Source organism: Sinocyclocheilus anshuiensis, unplaced genomic scaffold (genome assembly GCF_001515605.1).
Source record: "Sinocyclocheilus anshuiensis isolate Anshui unplaced genomic scaffold, SAMN03320099.WGS_v1.1 scaffold162, whole genome shotgun sequence".
Taxonomy (NCBI): Eukaryota; Metazoa; Chordata; class Actinopteri; order Cypriniformes; family Cyprinidae; genus Sinocyclocheilus; species Sinocyclocheilus anshuiensis.
Genome location: NW_015542351.1, coordinates 1,588,345 through 1,606,454, shown reverse-complemented (window position 1 = coordinate 1,606,454; position 18,110 = coordinate 1,588,345).

Genomic DNA, 18,110 nt, shown 5'->3' with positions numbered 1-18,110 from the left:
AGTTTGGGATCAGTAAGATTTTTAATGTTTTTTAAAGAGGTTCTTGTGCTTATCAAGCCTGCATTTATTTGATAAAAAATACAGAAAAAAACTAATTTTGTGAAATGATCCTTTACAAATCATTCTAATATGCTGATTTATAATCAGTGGCTTTTCTGACAAGTGTTTGATTTGTGAACATAGCCGTTCCAGGGAGGCTTTAAGATCAAGCGGAATCCTCTGCCGGCTGGTCGCTCCCGCTTCTCAGCGAGCGGGACTCGCGCTAACGGAGTGGGGTTTTTTAACGACCGCGTTTCGACTTCAGCAAATCAGTTTGAGCGAGTGCAAACAACGTGATTCCAACATCCAGCCACGCAAGAAAACGTGCTTTTTGCCTGAAGACGTGATCAATGAGGAAAGTCGTATTTACATTTAAGTAACTTTCAGCGTATTCTTAACCTTGAATATCATTCTTAAAACACAAAATGACCAATGAAGTGTCAAGCACCCAAAGCAGTCCATATTTATTCTATAAGTTTTCTTTAATTGAAAAACATGCATTTTCATATACTGTAGTAGGCCTACTGTAGGCTATATCTTCTATTTTGAATAAATTCTGTTCTTTTTAACTTTTTATTTTATTTTTGGAACACAGGTTTTAAAAAAATATTAAGCAGCACAACAGTTTCAACACTGATAATAATTCAGAATAAGAATAATTTATAAAAGGATCATGTGACACAGAGGACAGGAGTAATGATGCTGAAAATTCAGTGCTGCATCACAGAAATAAATTATATTTGAAAGTATAATAAGATAGGAAACCAATATTAGAAATTGCAATAATATTTAACAATATTACTGTTTTTTTTCTGTATTTTTGATCAAATAAATACAACATTGATGAGCATAAGAGACTCCATTTAAAAAAAACATTACAAATCTAAAAGATATACCTCTGTGTGTGTATATAATAGGCCTGTGTGTGTATCCCTTATTCTGTCCCTTATTTTTCTATGAAAAACCACGATTGTCCCTTATTTTCCTTTTCTGAAGTTGACAACCCTATTGGAAATGGACTTGGCAGGAAGGTGGGGCTGAATCCAAAACCACCCCCATTCAAATTTTCCAGATTACTCCGCTAATATAGTCCCTTGAATGACAACGACTGAGCAAACTGACACTTAGTGTGGCAGAAGTGCTGCAGATGCCACTGTCTGGTGATATGACCAGAGTTCAAGGGTGTCCTCTATCAGCTAGCGATAAAATGAGGTGCATTGTGGGACTGAATGAGTGCACTTGATAATGTCCACAATGATTTGGACACCACTACAAAGGACTGTGCCTTTAAAGAGTTCTCTAAATAAGGTTATGGTGGCTATTTCGGGAACAGCCTGGGTTTCCAGGAGCAGGGTTGAAGACTTCAGATTTAAAGGAACATTTACGGTTAAATATAGTTTATTATATGGTTAAGCTCTATGAATAGCATCTGTTGCATGTCGATTACCACAGAAATACATACTGACTTATACCTCAGATTTTAAAATCAGCAGAAATGCATTTGCAGTGGATGGCCACGAGGCAGCTGTTGTACGGATTCCCCATAGACTTCCATTGTAAGTGCAAGCAACATTCAGAAAATCTGTGTAATAACTACTTGTCTTGCTGGTTGCTGTGCTGAGCATGTTTTGAAACTTATGAGGATGAATAAGACGTGCATCATGCGGCCCTCATGAATAATTTATGGATCCCATTTAGTCTTGAATACTTTTAATGCACAACAAGGATGTGCTTTCATGAGCTGGGCACTTAGAAAACTATGTTTAGATCAAACCTTGATATAAGCAGGGTCTTTTGAGCGGTTGTGGTGCTTTTAATGGAATGTGTGTTTAATGTGAAAGTGCTCAGGTATCTGGTGCAACAGATGAGGATCAATGAGACATGCATGGTGCTACTCACCTTGAAGGGAAATGGGCGCCGGTCTGCCCTTTGGCTGTGCTCGACAAGCATTAAGTTGTAGAGAAAGTATCATGTTTTAAGGTGTCTTTACACAGCCAAATTCAGTATAAAGATGCATTGGTGCATAAAATCCAGACTAAATTATGCCTGCTCAAACCCACCTCAACCCCTAGTATCAAAGTATACAGAGCAGCATTAAACAGTCTGCATAAAGACACCAAAATACTACTTCAGAAGTGCTTCTGTGCCACCTTTGCAGTGTAAATTTGTCGTTTTTGGTGATAAACTCATGGTGTTGCAGAAGAACCTTAGCTTTGAGTCTTCATGTATTTATAGATGAGTAATTGCTTCCATCCTTGTGTTTTCAGAACATAGTTTGGCAAAGTTAAATGACTAAAAAGGAAACTGTTCTCATTTTGACCTACAACCCACGTCGACGGTACAGATCCGCCCGCTCTCATCCTTCCTCTTCACTGGTCTGCTGCCAATATGTTCGCTCTGAGTGAGACTGAAATGGTAGCAAAGCCTCAGGGGCGTTTTCATGTGGAAAGTAGTTGCAGTTGATGTAGTTTATGCTTTTTATCGTTAGTGTTTCCAAGCGAATCCACCTCCTCAAGCTAACCCCGGAATCACCTTTTAAAGATAGTTTCTTGTTGGGAATGTAGCTTAAACCCAACGGTCTGTCACAGGTCACCGCTGCGGTCTTCGTTGACATGTCTGCGCACGCTGCTTCTCTTCTTTCCTGTTCACATGGAAACCCTGGGCCTCATTAGCTCACGCACTTGACTTCAGACCCCTGTCTGCGCTTCCACGGGAGCGAATCCCTCGGAAGCAATTTAGGGCTCAATATAAATCAATTTTTATGTTAAATAGTTGCCTTGAAAGGAGGTGTGGGGGTGGGGAAGTGTGCACTTTACCAAGCTGTAGGCTTCCCACACGTCCCTTGTGCTTTAGTCACAACGCTGACCACCGCAGGCTCTCTGCCTTCCTCTCTCTCGCTCTCTTCAGGTCTTAGTAATTCACCTCACTTGCTCATTCTCTCCTGCCAACCTGCAGTTTTCTTCCTCTTCCTCTTCCTCTCTCTGGTCTCATGTTTGACCCTCTGCGGTTGTTGTGCCTTGCCCTTTGGCTCAGCTCTAATTTTAGTAGGATTGAAGAAAGTCTAGCAGGGGAAGGGCGAGGGGTCTTTCTGTGAGGCTCAGACTTCCAACCTAATTACCCATCCTGTTACCTCAGTATCAGCCTCCCTGCAGCAAACCTAGCCGGCGGACACAGCGGTGACTCAGTCACCTCTCCATAGATCAGAGCTTTTCACTGAGAATAAGGACCGGATTCCAGTGCAATTGCCATTTTGGTATTGAAGTGTCAATTGAAAACATAATTTGGGAAATAGGAGGTTTGATGGATATTTTATTGTATACCCATCAAGAATTTAAAGGGAGACTAATAAAAAGGAATAAAGTGAACAGATGTATTTTAGATCCATTTAAGAGTACAGTGAACTATATGCATAACTGGCATCACAATGACAGCAATTTGTTGTGACTGAAAATACATTCAAATAAGAGTTGCCAATTTGAGGCATTGTGCAATAGTGACTGTGGTTGATACAGCAAAGTTACATACCTGTAGCTCATACAGCACAGAATGATGCCAACAAAACTAAGGTCAAGGGTTCGATTCTCAGGGAGTGCATGAAGCAATTAAATAAATATACCTTGAATGCATTGTAAATCGCTTTGGATAAAAGCATCTGCCAAATGCAAAAATGTAACATTAGATTCGAACAGTTGATTGATCAAGCAATGGTCAATATATCAGTCTGTCTCTAAACCTTATATTATATTATACTCAATTTGTCATCGGGGAGACTATTGATCTAACTAGAGTCTTATTTTTTACCAGGATACTGCAATAAGCTTCTGAATACAGAATTTATCATTCCCCTTAATCAAGATGAGCAGTACTAGTGGTTAAACGGTTTATGTCTGCGGGCTTTGAGTTCAAAACTGATAAGAGAGCTGCTAATTTGAGTCATTTGCATTTATTCAGTAGGTAGCTGCATCTGAGTTTAATTTTATTCTAGAATCATCCACAGTGTGCTTTTTAATGGTGCTTTCTAAGACTAGCATTACTATTACTACTTCTTAAGAGTTTGGGGTTTGAACCAATAAGTATTGCAATGAAGTATTAAACTTTGGTCTGTAACTGTGAGACGTGGTTGATGGACACTTTACTATACCACGAGTTAGGTAAGATTACAAAGCCAACATGCCAGATGTAGTATCCAGATGTTATGTAATTCATAATGCTACTGTACTTACTCAGCATGCAATTTTGGACACACCTAAGGACTCGAATTGATGAATCACATTAGACAAGTAGAGCATAGTGCTAGAAATGCTAAGGTCCTGGGTTCGATATCCAGGGAATAAATCAAATGCTAAAAATGTATGCCTCGAATGCAGTGTAAGTCGCTTGAGATAAAAGCGTCTGCCAAATACATCATGTTAAAAAAAAGTGAATCTGTTCATTTACATAAACCATCTGAATTAACTGATTAACTAGAATGAATTTGGCTTTTCAATGCTTCATATAAGAGAGTGTAAGAATGGACCATTGAGGTAAGTGCATTTGATTATTCCCTCAGATGCTCAAAAACATTATTAGCATTAGCATTTGATTGTGCTACTGGATAAAGTAGTGAAAAAACTAGACTTATGAAAATAGCTGAACTACTGTAACACTGCTGAAAAATGTAGTTAAATACTTTTAGTTAGTTACCCAAGCAGTAGCAGCGACTTACTTTTGAGTGAACTATCCCTTTGAAGCCAGCATGAAAATTGAAAGCCTTCAGTTTAATTGCATATGCTTTGCCATTCACAATAAGAACCTATATGGATACTGTAATACTTCAATACTTTGGACACGACTAATGTGTTTTTTTCACCTTAATTTCACCAAATACATTCCCCACGAAGACTGTGCATGGAAACAGTGCCATGCTTTCACATTACTTAGCTGCGGCGACCCTTTTAATCAATGCTTGGAGCGTGCTAAAACACCTCAAAGCGTCGTCCTCCTCCACCGCCAAGGCCACCGAGAAAGAGGTTTGAAGAATGTACTCTTGGAAATATTCCTAGGTAATAGAATGTGTTGATTGTTGCTGCCTGGCTTTCTCCCACCCTCTCGAGCTGTCAAACCGAATTGAGTCACATCTGCTCTCTCCATTCCTTTGAAGACGAAGAGATGAGTTTGGCAAATAAACCAGCTGCCTGTGTAGGGAAAGCCAGCACCTGTCACGAGGGATGTCATTAGCCACCGACTAGACAATCATGTCTGCATCTCAGCCTCCATCCGTAGCGTCCCTCACCCATCTAGTTCACCGCAAAAACCTGACCCATCATTCTCAGTGTTCCGTTCTAGGTTTTAAGCTCTTTTGCTGTCTCTGCTGTCTCTATCTGTTTTGTTTTCATTTTGCCCTCTCTATCTCTCTTTGTGCAGCGCTCTGTCTGACAGGCTGCCTATTTCTGAGTCACAGCATGGCCAGGCTCACGCTCCTGTGGGCCCGCTCATTTTATTGATCTCTCTCAAGTCTTTTCTGTCCTCGTTAGTGAGAGAGAGCCGGTCGGGGGCTCGATGCTGTAGTACTGCAGGCTTCTCTTTTGCTGTTGGCTGGTTGAGAATCCAGTCCAAGTCGTGATTGATGATCTCAGTGATTCTGCCGGCGTTCAGTGAGTTGGTAACCCTGCCCAAGGGTTTCATTCAAGATTCCGGTGCGTGGAAGTTGTAGAATTAAAACCGTTTTGTTGATTTTCTTGCTTGTGTAACAGACGGTTTGTCAGATAAAGTGGGCTATAGTGGAAGATAAAGCTGCTTTGATGATAAAATGGCTTGTGAGCAGAAGGCCAGGTTTTTGCCCCTGTAGGGAGTCTGCCAAACGTTCCACGGGTCATGTGTCTGAATCGGGCTTGACCGGAGGGAGGACCGCCATGATTGTGCAGTGACCTGAATGGAGTGTGCGATTCAAAAGGGGAAGAGCATCGCTAGTTTGCACAAGACTGTACTTTAAGGTCTCTCTTATTCCGTCTGAATAAAAATATTAGAAAGATGAATCTCACAAAGAAGTGCCATATTACACCCTAGAATGCAAAAAAAACAAAAAAAAAACTTTGCATATACAAAATTAAGCCTTTTTTTTAATTGACATTATTTTCATGACAATATAAAAAAATGTATAATTAATATTATGTAATATTCCCTTATTAAATATTGAAATGATTACTATTAGTCACTTATTCATTAAATTACACTTTTCCATTAAAATGATATTGTTCATGACAATATATTAAGTGTTAATATTTAATATTCAATAAAATTATCTAATTACTATTAATTGTAGTCACTTTCCATTAAAATTACATTATTTTCATGACAATATATTAAATAATATTCATTTATAATTTAATATTCATTTATTAATTGCATGATTATTAATTTTAGTCACTTTTCTGTTAAATTACAATTAAGACTGAAGCTTTCACTCTTCAAAAAGTTGTCACTGAGTCAGTGACCTGAACTGGATCAGTGTGATTCATGAATGAATCATTCAGACTGGTTTTATGTACCGAATCATCTCAATTCACTGAAATAGCATTACTTCCCCCATGAACTACACAAGAGCTAATGCCTAGACTTTCAGTGAATAATGAATTGAAACTAGCTTCAGAAGATTTTGAATAGCACACAGGTTGATTTCCTATACTTTTATGGTGTTTTTGTATCCTTTTTTATTTGATTTTTATTTTTGGTTGAACTAACCCTTAACGGTCCTTTTAACAGTATTGATTTATTTATACAAAATATGATTTCGTTTTACTATTTCTTTTGTTTTGGGGGTTTCAATGTAGCCAGGATATTTCTTTGGCAATGTTTAAGAAATTCACTCACGTATACTTGACTTATCTCTCTCCTTTCACTCTTTTTCCGATGTCTCTTTGCTCTTTTTGTCCCCTACTTTCCCTGTCCTCCATAAATAGTGCAGCAGCATGCTGTCGTGCAATGTCTTCCAGTGCCGCTGTCTGTGTGGGCCTCAGGCTGAGTCTGTTCTGTGGCCCATAGTGGCATTAAAACTCCCACTGAGCAGAACGCACACTCTGCACCAGCACTAGCACAGCTGGCACTTTACACTCAAACTCCTGACAAGACCAACCATGGAAATAAACACGTACATTGTTCTCGGCATGTCTGTGTTTTGTTTCTTCTCACTTTTTTCTCTTTCAGACTGCCTGACAGGATGACAAGATGATGCACCGCACTGAGGGTGGAGGTCTTCGCGTACATGCTTAATGAGATGGTTCTCTCCATCTCTCTTGTGTCCTTCCCTCTGAAACCCCTCCAGGCTGGGTTTTAATCTTTTTTAAAGGAATCTTGGCATCAGTCCTACCTCTGTAGTGTAGACTGCTGGGCTGTTTGTGGAGTTTCTGGAATTGGGTGTGTGAAATATTTCACTGTAGTAAACAGATTACACCCCCATCCATAGATTTGTTAACTAATTAGTTTTGCTGGTTTCATTTCAGATCCCAAATTTGTGGGAAATTAAACACAGTACCAGTATTGTTTATCACACACAAGTGAACAAAAATGTCCTCAAATGAGATGGTGAAATATACTGTATGTATATGTATATTATAGACTAGGGTTGTAACGGCATGAGATTTTCACGGTCTGATAACCGTCTCAGAAAATATTACCGTTTTCACAGTATACTATATCAGTGGCTCTCAATTCCAGTCCTCACGACCCCCCGCTCTGCGTACCATATAATACACTGTGATTTGATATTGATTCATTTGTAAATACTTCAGGTACATTTTTTTAAGGAAAAAAATCTCTTGGTGGAAAAAATCAACTACGCTGTAAACAGGTGTGCTTCACACATCCTGAAAAGTGAAGCTGCGGGCTCTTTGATCGCCCCCTGGTGGCTGGCTGCAGTACAGGTCATAAACCCCACCCTCTCCATGTAAACGAATGGGACTTGAGTCAAAATAAAAAAATTAATTACACTTCCGATACAATTTTCCGAAAGATGGTTTTGGTCGTTTAAGGTAGTTGTTGTCACGCTGATATATGTTCAATTGTTCGTTTTTGTGATAAGTTTGATACCGCGGCTCCACCTCACGACACTACTGCGCAGACTCTGGCTCCAAACGAATCTCTACTGTGCAGACTCGGGCTCCAAACGAATCTCTACTGTGCAGACTCGGGCTCCAAATGACGTAATTTTCTCAAGATGGCAGCGGACATACTGAGATGCTTTGGCTTCACTTTTCTATAGTGGAAGGAATAGGAGACGCGTCGTCCATATTTTTTTATAGTCTATGGCTGTAAACTATATCTCATTCAGTCTATAATATTCACACTCAAATAAAAAAGCTGTATAGCATACAGTACAAACATTTAAATGTATACAAGCTATTTTTCATAACTTGTCTTCATGACCGATGACATTCATAAATAATTAACAGTTTATTATAAGAAGCTCCTCTCTAGTGTATTTTTTCTAGCTAACTAACAAACATATAAACATTAGATAACTTTCCTGAGGCAAATGTAACATTAAGTACTATATTAAAAATTTTATTGACACCTTTACGTGACTGAAACACTGGTTCGGTTATTTTGTACTATATGTTGTAGTAAAGAGGAAGAGACTGGTGATCTGTGTTGCCGCTAGAACTACTGGCAGATGCAGCAATCTGTCACATCACATTAAAAAGCACCAAAACGGCATTTATTGTTTGGATTGTGGTAAAATTAACAGAATTCGAAAGCTGATAATTAGTTTCTTATCAGAGGTAACAAAGCACAAAGCTTCCCAGATAGCACACGTATGTCTGCAGATCACTTCATCTGGAAAGCACCTGCTGTGTACAAACATCCGATAGACGTCTCTGAAGGCCCGTTCACACCAAGAACAATAACTATAAAGATAACTATATGAGCGTCCACACCAGCGGACAATATCGTCTGTTTATTCCAAGTGCACGCTCGTCTGCCACTTTAAATTCTCGAGCTCGTCATAGCAGGATTGATTCTGATTGGCTGTCAATGTTTTTATCGTTCATCAGCTGGAAAAAAATAATTCTGAAAATTATTTCAACGATATTGTTTCTCTGTGCCTTTATCGTTATAGCTGTGGTGTGGACTCTGCTATTCTTTAATATTGAGAATGATTTTTAGTACTATATATCTATCGTTATCTTTATAGTTATTGTCCTTGGTGTGAACAGGCCTTAATCAGATGTCAGTTTTACAAATATTCTAAATCATAAACATCTTAAAGACATTTTCTAAACGTCTATTTGACTGATAGGATCTGATAGGAAACATCCTATAGACGTATTGCATATGAGCAAACACTTTTAAAAACATATCTTGCAGATATTAACATCTCTATGATGTATGTGTGCTATCAGGGTTTTTTTCAATACCGTAAATAAGTAATTATACACGGTATGATAACCATCTGTTTTAATACCATGATATATGAGCAATATCACACGAGTAGCTGTGCGATATGGCTGTATTTCAGCACGGCTGTGATTCGGCCGTAAGCACGAGGCTGCAGGGTGAGTGCTGTAGGTAATCACAGATTGGTCATATACAGCAATATAGCATGGCTACGAGTGTGATATTGCGTTTATACAACAGTTCGATGGCACGAGTGTGTAAACACATAAGAAACAACAACAGAGTGTCTTTAAAAACCCTCTTTTGTGCAGAACTACTTCCTTCCGCCACGGAATCAAATCTCAAGTTTAACAGCTGAGCCCAAGCCTCCATTACTAATTTGAAAACGTCACTTTAGAACTAGTAAGGAAGGAACGTTGAGTTGCTTCATTGAAAGCTTATTGTATCATTGTATTAAAAGCTCACTGTATTATGTATAGTATTATGAGAGAGAGATGGACTGAGCGAGTGTGATTACCTGCATCTGATACAGCATTCATTCTTCAGCTCAATCTTATATTCACAATAAAACATTAGTTTGAATGTCCGCTGAGGAAAGCGATATCTTTGTCGTGCTATCCTTTCATCAGTTAAGGCTGATTTCCGATGACAGCGCTGCTCAAGTACATTGTTTGCTGCTGACAAAGGTGTTGCTGAAAGTAAAAATAACTTCCTTGTTTGCAACCCTGATTCAGTCTTTTTCAATATAAAAGTCTTTACTACTCACTCACTCACTCATAAAAACTCTTGTTGCAGAATAATGTAACTAAAATCCCATCTCGAACACACATCGTTTCTCAATACTAAATACTAAATACTACTATTAGTACTAATACTACTATTAACAGTACTACTTACAAAATTATAGTGGATTTGAGCGTCCGCCATGACACTCGCTGTGAGAAAAATACCGCAAGCGGAGTGATACAAAGGGTGAAGCAGTAGGAGCTCTGTTATCACTAGAATATCACACTCCTCTCAGCCAATCAGATTCGAAGACCAGAAAGGACTGTATAAATATTGATACAGGTACACTGCTACAATCCTATTATAGACTTGTTTTATAGTTTGATTTCCAAGTATGAAATTGGTTTTCATACTCCCAACAGCCAATAATTCATTCTTGTTGTGCCAATGTAGTTGGAGGTTTTCATTTTTGTTTTGAAAGATGAATACTTTTATTCAGCAAGGATGCATTAAATAGACCAAAAGTGACAGTAAAGAAAACATGTTACAAAATGTTTTTTTTTCCTATTCTTCAAAGATTCATCAAAATCCATTTTGTATCGCAGTTTCCACAAAAATATTTGTAATGATGCTGAAAACAATTCTGTCACAGGAATAAATTACTTTTTAAAGTATATTCAAACAGAAAACAGCATTTTTTTTTTTTGGTAAAATTTCACAATATTACTGTTTGTCTGTATTTTTGAAAACACTGAAAAAACTAACCGACCCCAAACTTTTTGATAATTTGGTAATTTTTATTTATTTTTTTAACATTTTTTTTAATTTTTATCTTTATTAGGATTTTTTTTTTCTTCGTTAGGATTTGTTAGGGCATGCCATGCAATGTGTCCATATTAGTGTATGTCTTATTTGAAATGCTTCTATCAAATGACAGGAATATGTAACAAAATACTGAATTGTTTGATTGGATGAAAAACCATTTAGATTTTTTTTCCTGAATTCTGAATGTGTTTTCTCCACTTGATTATGTAGTTTAGCACTCATGACTGCAGTGAGCTGTGACTGACCAATCAGATCCAAGTATTCCTGAGAGCTGTGTATGTAATATTATGTAGACTCCACTCTTAGCAAGTCAAGCATTGTCTACCCTTCATTACTAATTTGGCATCTTATCAAATATTGCCAAGAAAATATTAGCACCATATTGTAATTATCACTTGTCAATGATAGTACTCAGTACCAGTAATTTGACACAATAATCTTTTCAGGTTTCAATTTACCTTGTGAGAAAGCAACACTCCTTGGTGTTGTCGAGTAGGTCTACAGGGTCATGTCTGTAGCACCATCAAAACAGTCCTTTTGAGATTCACAGTTTGTCATTTTACGAATGCACCAGCTTACTTTGTAAGAAATCAATGCTATCACACTGTTTTCATCGTTTCAAGCACTCCACACATTTTATAAGGAAAATGATATAACTCTTGAATATAGACTTATAAAAGAAAAAAGCTCCATGCCTGAGATTTATCTCTCTTCCTCTCTCTCTCTCCCTCCACCTTTTAGCAGCTGCTTGCACAATCGATCAGTTTAAAATGGCTGCCCCTCAATTATGCAGCGTGTATGTTTTGAAAAACAAACATCCAATTTGTGAGCGGTTTTGCTTGACCTCACAGTTGATGTGGCCGCTTTTGACCTTTGGACTCTGACATTTTCTATTGCTTTTTATTAGATGCTCTAGGTTATTTTTAAGAAGTACCGAAAGCTTGAATTCATCTGTGTGTAGCTTAAATACTGAGATGACAGGTGATGCAATTCTGCTAAAGCAGAGCTGCTCTTCTGAATCTAGTGTTTCTCTGGCAGTCTGCTGTAATATAAGAATAGGTATTTTAGTATTAAATGAAAGGTATTTTAATCAGGTAAGAAAGGTATAGAAATCTTTTTTTTTTTTTTTTATGCTGCAAAAGCATTGCGAGCACAATGGTCAAACACATCTAGTGCATGTTTACGTTTATGTATATACATCAGCAGAAAATCTGTGTAAAAAGAAGCACAAATTACAGTTATCATACAGGAGATGCAATTTCAGCCCTATTACACTGTAAAGGCAGTTTCCTCAACTCTGTCTGTCCCTATTAACTAGTCATTTTAAAGAAAATGTCAATGTTTAGGGTCCTCAAATATGGCAGTTGTGAGTGGTTCTTTCACATTGGGCGATCTGAGGGACACACCCATGCTCTGGAGTTGAACAGGTGTAGGTGTACTGCAGGGCTGGAGACTCGGTCCTCTTTGAGTGTGAATCTCTGTGGATGCTTATTTTGTAATGTAGTATTGATGCAGTGGTGCTGAGAAAAAGGCAGGTGATAATTGGATTCTGTTCTGGGCCCCGCTGCACACCCCAGCAACACGTGTTTTTAATGAGCCTCTCTTTCTCTCTTTCTTAGCTCGTTCTGTCTCTAGGCCTCGCCCCTTTGTCTGTCTCTCATCAGTGGATGTGTTATAAGCACCTCTGTTCTGTCTCTCTCTCTATCAGCAGCAAGCTGGATGTTGCGGCGCCTTGCGAGTGTTTAGGTAGGGTGGTGAGAGGAACTCGAGGGAAGAGTGAGTCACAGTGAGGCCTAATTTCACTTGCTTGTTCTCACTTGTCCATGCAGCTTTAGAAATGGCTGCTCATCTTGATGATGCGGTAACGTGTCTTCAGCAGAGCTCTAATGACACCCTGATCCATCCTTCCTCGTTCATTATTTGGAATCAAAATTGATACTATTTAATACATCATTTTTCCAAGTTTATTTTATTTATTTATTTATTTTGTTTGTTTCTTTAACACAATACCTTGAAATACAAGTTTAATTCTCAGCTGACATCACCAAGCCCTTTTTAACCTCTCCCTTCCAACCAGTTTCACCATCCAAACAAATCTTCATAGAACAATATTTTTTTCATTCATTGCATAAGCTGTTTCACCTAGAAATGTGTCATATTACAGATACAAAATAGACTGTGATCCATCATTCCATGTTGACTTTGATATGAATTATTCAACGGTTATTTTTGTTTTCAAACTTGTTTGACTTCTAGGCGTTCCAAGTATGCTAATATACAGTCCAGCAGCACAGGTTATTTCTCTTGACTTGTCAGTGTTTGTGGCCTTTCAGACAAGTACAATCTGTAGACTGCTGCTTTTGGAAATATTTTCACCTAAAAAAGAAATATATATAAAAACTGGTTAAATATGAACTGAAATGTGCACTACTGTAAGATTTTTAAAAATGTTTTTGAAAAAGTCTCATATGCTCACCAAGGCTGCATATTTGTAAAAATACAGTAAAACAGTAATATCGTGAAATATTATTGCAATTTAAAATAACTGTTTTCTATTGTTATATATTTTAAAATGTAATTTACTTTGGTGATGGCAAAGCTGAATTTTCAGCAGCCAATACTCCAGTCTTCAGTATCACACGATCCTTCAGAAACATTTCATATTATTATCAATGCTGAAAACAGCTGTGGTGCTTAATATTTCTGTGGAAACAGAGATACATTTTTGAATAGAAAGCTCAAACAAAGAGCATTTATTTAAAAATAAAATCTTCTGTAACCTTACAAATGTCTTTGCATTTTTGATCAAATTAATGCAGCCTTGTTGAATAAAAATATTAATTTCTTAAAAAAAAAATCTTACTGACTTTACTATTGTAGAAAAGCAATATCACACTTGCAGTCATGCTTTTGGTCTGAATGTCAGCATGTCATTCAAAACAACAGTACTCTTGCTCATGTCATTGCTTAAATATTACATACTGTTTTTGATTATGATTTAGATGGATTTAAAAAGTACATTGTTTGTGTCATTGTTTTTGAAAACGTGTTAAATGCATTTTGGCTTGCTTAGTTGGGGACACTCAATATTTGGCAATATTGTTAACTTGACTGCACAGACACTATTGGATGAGATCTGAACTGAGCTCATCATTCACACGGTCCTGATATATCACCTGACCCTTCCATGTCCCTGTAAATATTAACTACATTGGCTAATTTAATGTTGGAAATGTGAAGAAAAAAAAAACGGTCACACATCTGGGCCTGCCTGCATGGCTGTGTGACCTTCTGTGAACACGTACATTATCCAAAGACTGCCTTTATTCAAAGAGACTGTGAGTGCTTAACAGTTAACGCTACAGTAGAGCGTCTTTTCATCTCCTCAAGAGCAGTCTGCTACAGAGGGGATGCTTTTTCTTCAAGACTTACATTGTCTTAATCCCCGGGCCTAATCCGACTTGTGTCAAGACGCTGATCATCGTGAGTCCAGGCTTGGCTGAACTGAAGGATTTAACACATTAGTATTAAACTCCCTATTCTCTTGAATCACTCTCTCAGTGCAACAGGGTTGGGAAAACCAGCAGCAGGCCGAGCCACGGGAATGTAAAAGCCAGTGAAAATGAACACCAAGCAGCATGTAATGGTGGTGAATTTTCATTTGAAAGCACAGGAATATGATTATACACTTCTAAATGGATTTAAGACACATCTAGAACAAGGTTGTGAAAAGCATAACGTTATAAATGGGCATCTGGAGAAGCATTTATGGCTGAATGGACAGTTAAACCAAGGACGTCTGCTTTCACTCTGGGGCAAGACTGTAAAGGATATGCTTCACTTTTTTCTCACAATAGTCTCGTTATAGAGGCATTTGGAAGCATTTCTTACAGTTTGGAGTCCTGCTCTTTTTAGTTCTCCAGTATTTGAGAGTATGATTGATGGCAGGTGTCTGCTATTAATAATATATAGGCTCTGATAAACCATTAAATATAGAATAAAACTCTTCAGACTTCTTTTTTTTTGTAGATTTATGTTCCAATTTTCTGTCATTAAGTTATCCGAAATGCACTGTAACTGAATATCGCATTTTTATTATACAGGATTAGAAAGTAATAAACTGTAAGTTACAGTCCACAGCCCCATAAACTCTAATGGACTTAATAAATGAATTAGATCCAGCATTCATAAAGCACACATTTCAGGCACTGTAACAGGACCACGTTGAGACTTGTCTTCTACTTGTCCTTAAAAGGACAATTCAGTTCACCCTAAAATAGAATTGTCATCATTTACTCCGCTCACGCTGTTCCAGCATGAGGAGATATTTGAATAACTTTCACACTGCTTTTTTCATACAAAATTCCATAGAACATTTACACATATTTTTCAAGGCAATGTTTTTTTTTTTTCCCTCAACAAATGTAATGAATTAATAATTCACAAATATTTGTGAGTTTCTGGGGAGTTGCAGCACATGATATGACACAGTCTGAACTCACCTTGTGCTGTCATAAAAAATATTTAAATTATTATTTTTGTTATATTATGTTTTATTTTTTTTTTCTAAGAAATTATAATAAATGTAATTTATTAATGTTTCATATTTATTATATAAATAAACACTCTTTGAGGCAGATAAAATACAATTTTACAAAACATTAAATTTTTTATTATTTTCTTTATTTATTCTATAAAGAATGAATAAATAATACATATTCTAACAGCTGAGATCCTGCAAATGCCACGTGCAACTTGGCATTTGCTCTCTACATATTATTTAAGGAGCACCTTTGTTTGTGCAAGCATGACAGAACTGAGAGAACCAGAATGAAAAATAGAGGATAGGAAAAAGTGCCTAGTTTACTTTACTATTCTTCTCTACCTTTCAATATGCTGAGTCACTTGACGCACACAAATTCTTCCTTTTGTCTGTGGCCTGTTAACCTTCTCCACTTAAAGAATGAAGCATTGCTTGGACACCCCACCCCCATGCTGTATTCACATAAATATATGCACAAGGTGAAAACCTGCATTTCACAAGTACACTTTTGTTTGTGAATCATCAGTGCCAACGGTGGGGTTAGTTTTAGCCCAATGAATATCACAGCACATTTACTCTGCTGATTGAGTGTGGAGTGCCTGTGAGGAGAGCCCTGCAGTATTTTAAAAGTTACAAGTCATGGTAGATGCACAGACATTATGGTAGTATGTATGGATAAAGCTGGTGATGCCGTGTGAAAACAAACTAAAGGGATTGTGATTGTGAGCTGTCTTAGGAGAAGAGGAAGAGAGAAGGCTTTATGTGCTGGTAATACATAGAAGGCTGTTTCTAGCATTATATTTAATGAAGCACTGTTAAAAATGAAAGTATTTTGTGTGTTTCATGAAACATTCAGATGTGTCATAAAGGAGAACATTTCATTACTCAATGCATCAGTTAACATCTTCAGGTATTGGTAATTATGTATTCACAGATGCAAATTGAGGTATGTTGATATTCAGAAAATTGTTCCAATTATTGTCACTGCTGGTCAACAGTCATAATGTTGATACTTAGACCGACAATACGGTTGCGAGTGTGATATTGCTTTTATACAGCATTTTAGTAAAAAATTGATTAACTAACATTTTAGACACAATATTTCCAGTTACTAAGTGTACTTTTGCTTTGCCAGTGAATATGTTTCCAAACTAAGTCAAAGCAGGAAGTGTTTTATCTTCGAGCAACACACAGTAGAATAGTTCCTGAATTCACGCCACTGTTGTGGTGTGTTCTAATATGAATGTAATCAGGGCAAACTACATTTGCCATGTTGTCATTTTAATGTGACCTACCAGGGTCAGTTGCATCACTTCACTGCTATTCACAACTCCTCCCCTGTGGCCTCATGGGATAGTAAATTGACCACTGAATGCAATTTTGGTGAAAATAGGTTATCCAGGGACTTTGTGTCTACTGTTTTTTTTTTTTAATACTATAAATTTGGACATACTCCTCTTTTCACATTAAATTTTTTTTTGCAAACTATATAGGGAAGTATGCGATTTCAGATGTAGCCCTTTTCTTTTTGATCAAATCAGTAGGTTGAATGATTCAATGATTCACTCAACTGATTTACTGAAAATACACTGGCTGTGTCGGAAATCACATACTCTCTGAGTAGGTACTTCTTTTGAATAAGTAATTAACTTGCAACCATTAAAAAGTATGCTCTATATGAGATCAAATGACCGTCTTTTTCCTTCTAATTGGCTGCATTCGAAATCACATACTCTCTGAGTAGGTACTTCTTTTGAATAAGTAATTAACTTGCAACCATTAAAAAGTATGCTCTATATAGTAAGATTGTCTTTAGTATCCATGTAATCGGGATGTACTTCATCTACGATGTTAGCATTGTCACGTGACCTACCAGTGTCAGCTGTGTCACTTCACTGTCATTTACAGATCCTCTCCTGTGGCATCATGGGATAGTAAAGTGTCCATTGTATGCACACTTCAAAATCTCGTCAGAAGTAGTAAGTCATCCGGGTACTTTTGCCTACCACTGCCATACTACTCTTTTTAGTATGCGATATCAGACACAGCCTTATTGTTGTTGAACAAATCAGTAGAATGTATGATTCAGTGACTCACTCATTAAGATGACTCATTGAATGATTTACTCAACCAATTCCTTGAAAAAAACAAACAAAATAAAAAAAACACTGACTCATTCAGGAATTCATCTGTCGCCACCTACTGGCATAATGCTGTAACCTGTAGAAAGAATCACTGAAAAATCCATACCACTAATGCACAGGCTAAGGCTAAGTCTAAGGCTACCCTTATTGTGACACTGTTATGGTCCCATTTGAAATCAGTCCTTCAACAGCCGCACTAATGTCTTATGCCAAGAATAACGGTTATTTTATCATTATGCAGATTGGCGTTCTAACCTTTTCTTTTGAAAATCTCTTATGCGTATTCACTGTGTGACAGAATCCACATAGTGTGACTGTGCATACTGTGCAATAAGTAGATGTTATAACAGATGAGATTAGGGCCAGTGCCCTTCTTTCAGATGCTATTTGATTTTGAGAGCTTTTATCTTGTGTAATCCCTTTCGCATATAACCAGAGCTGTCATTTAATGTGAAACGGTG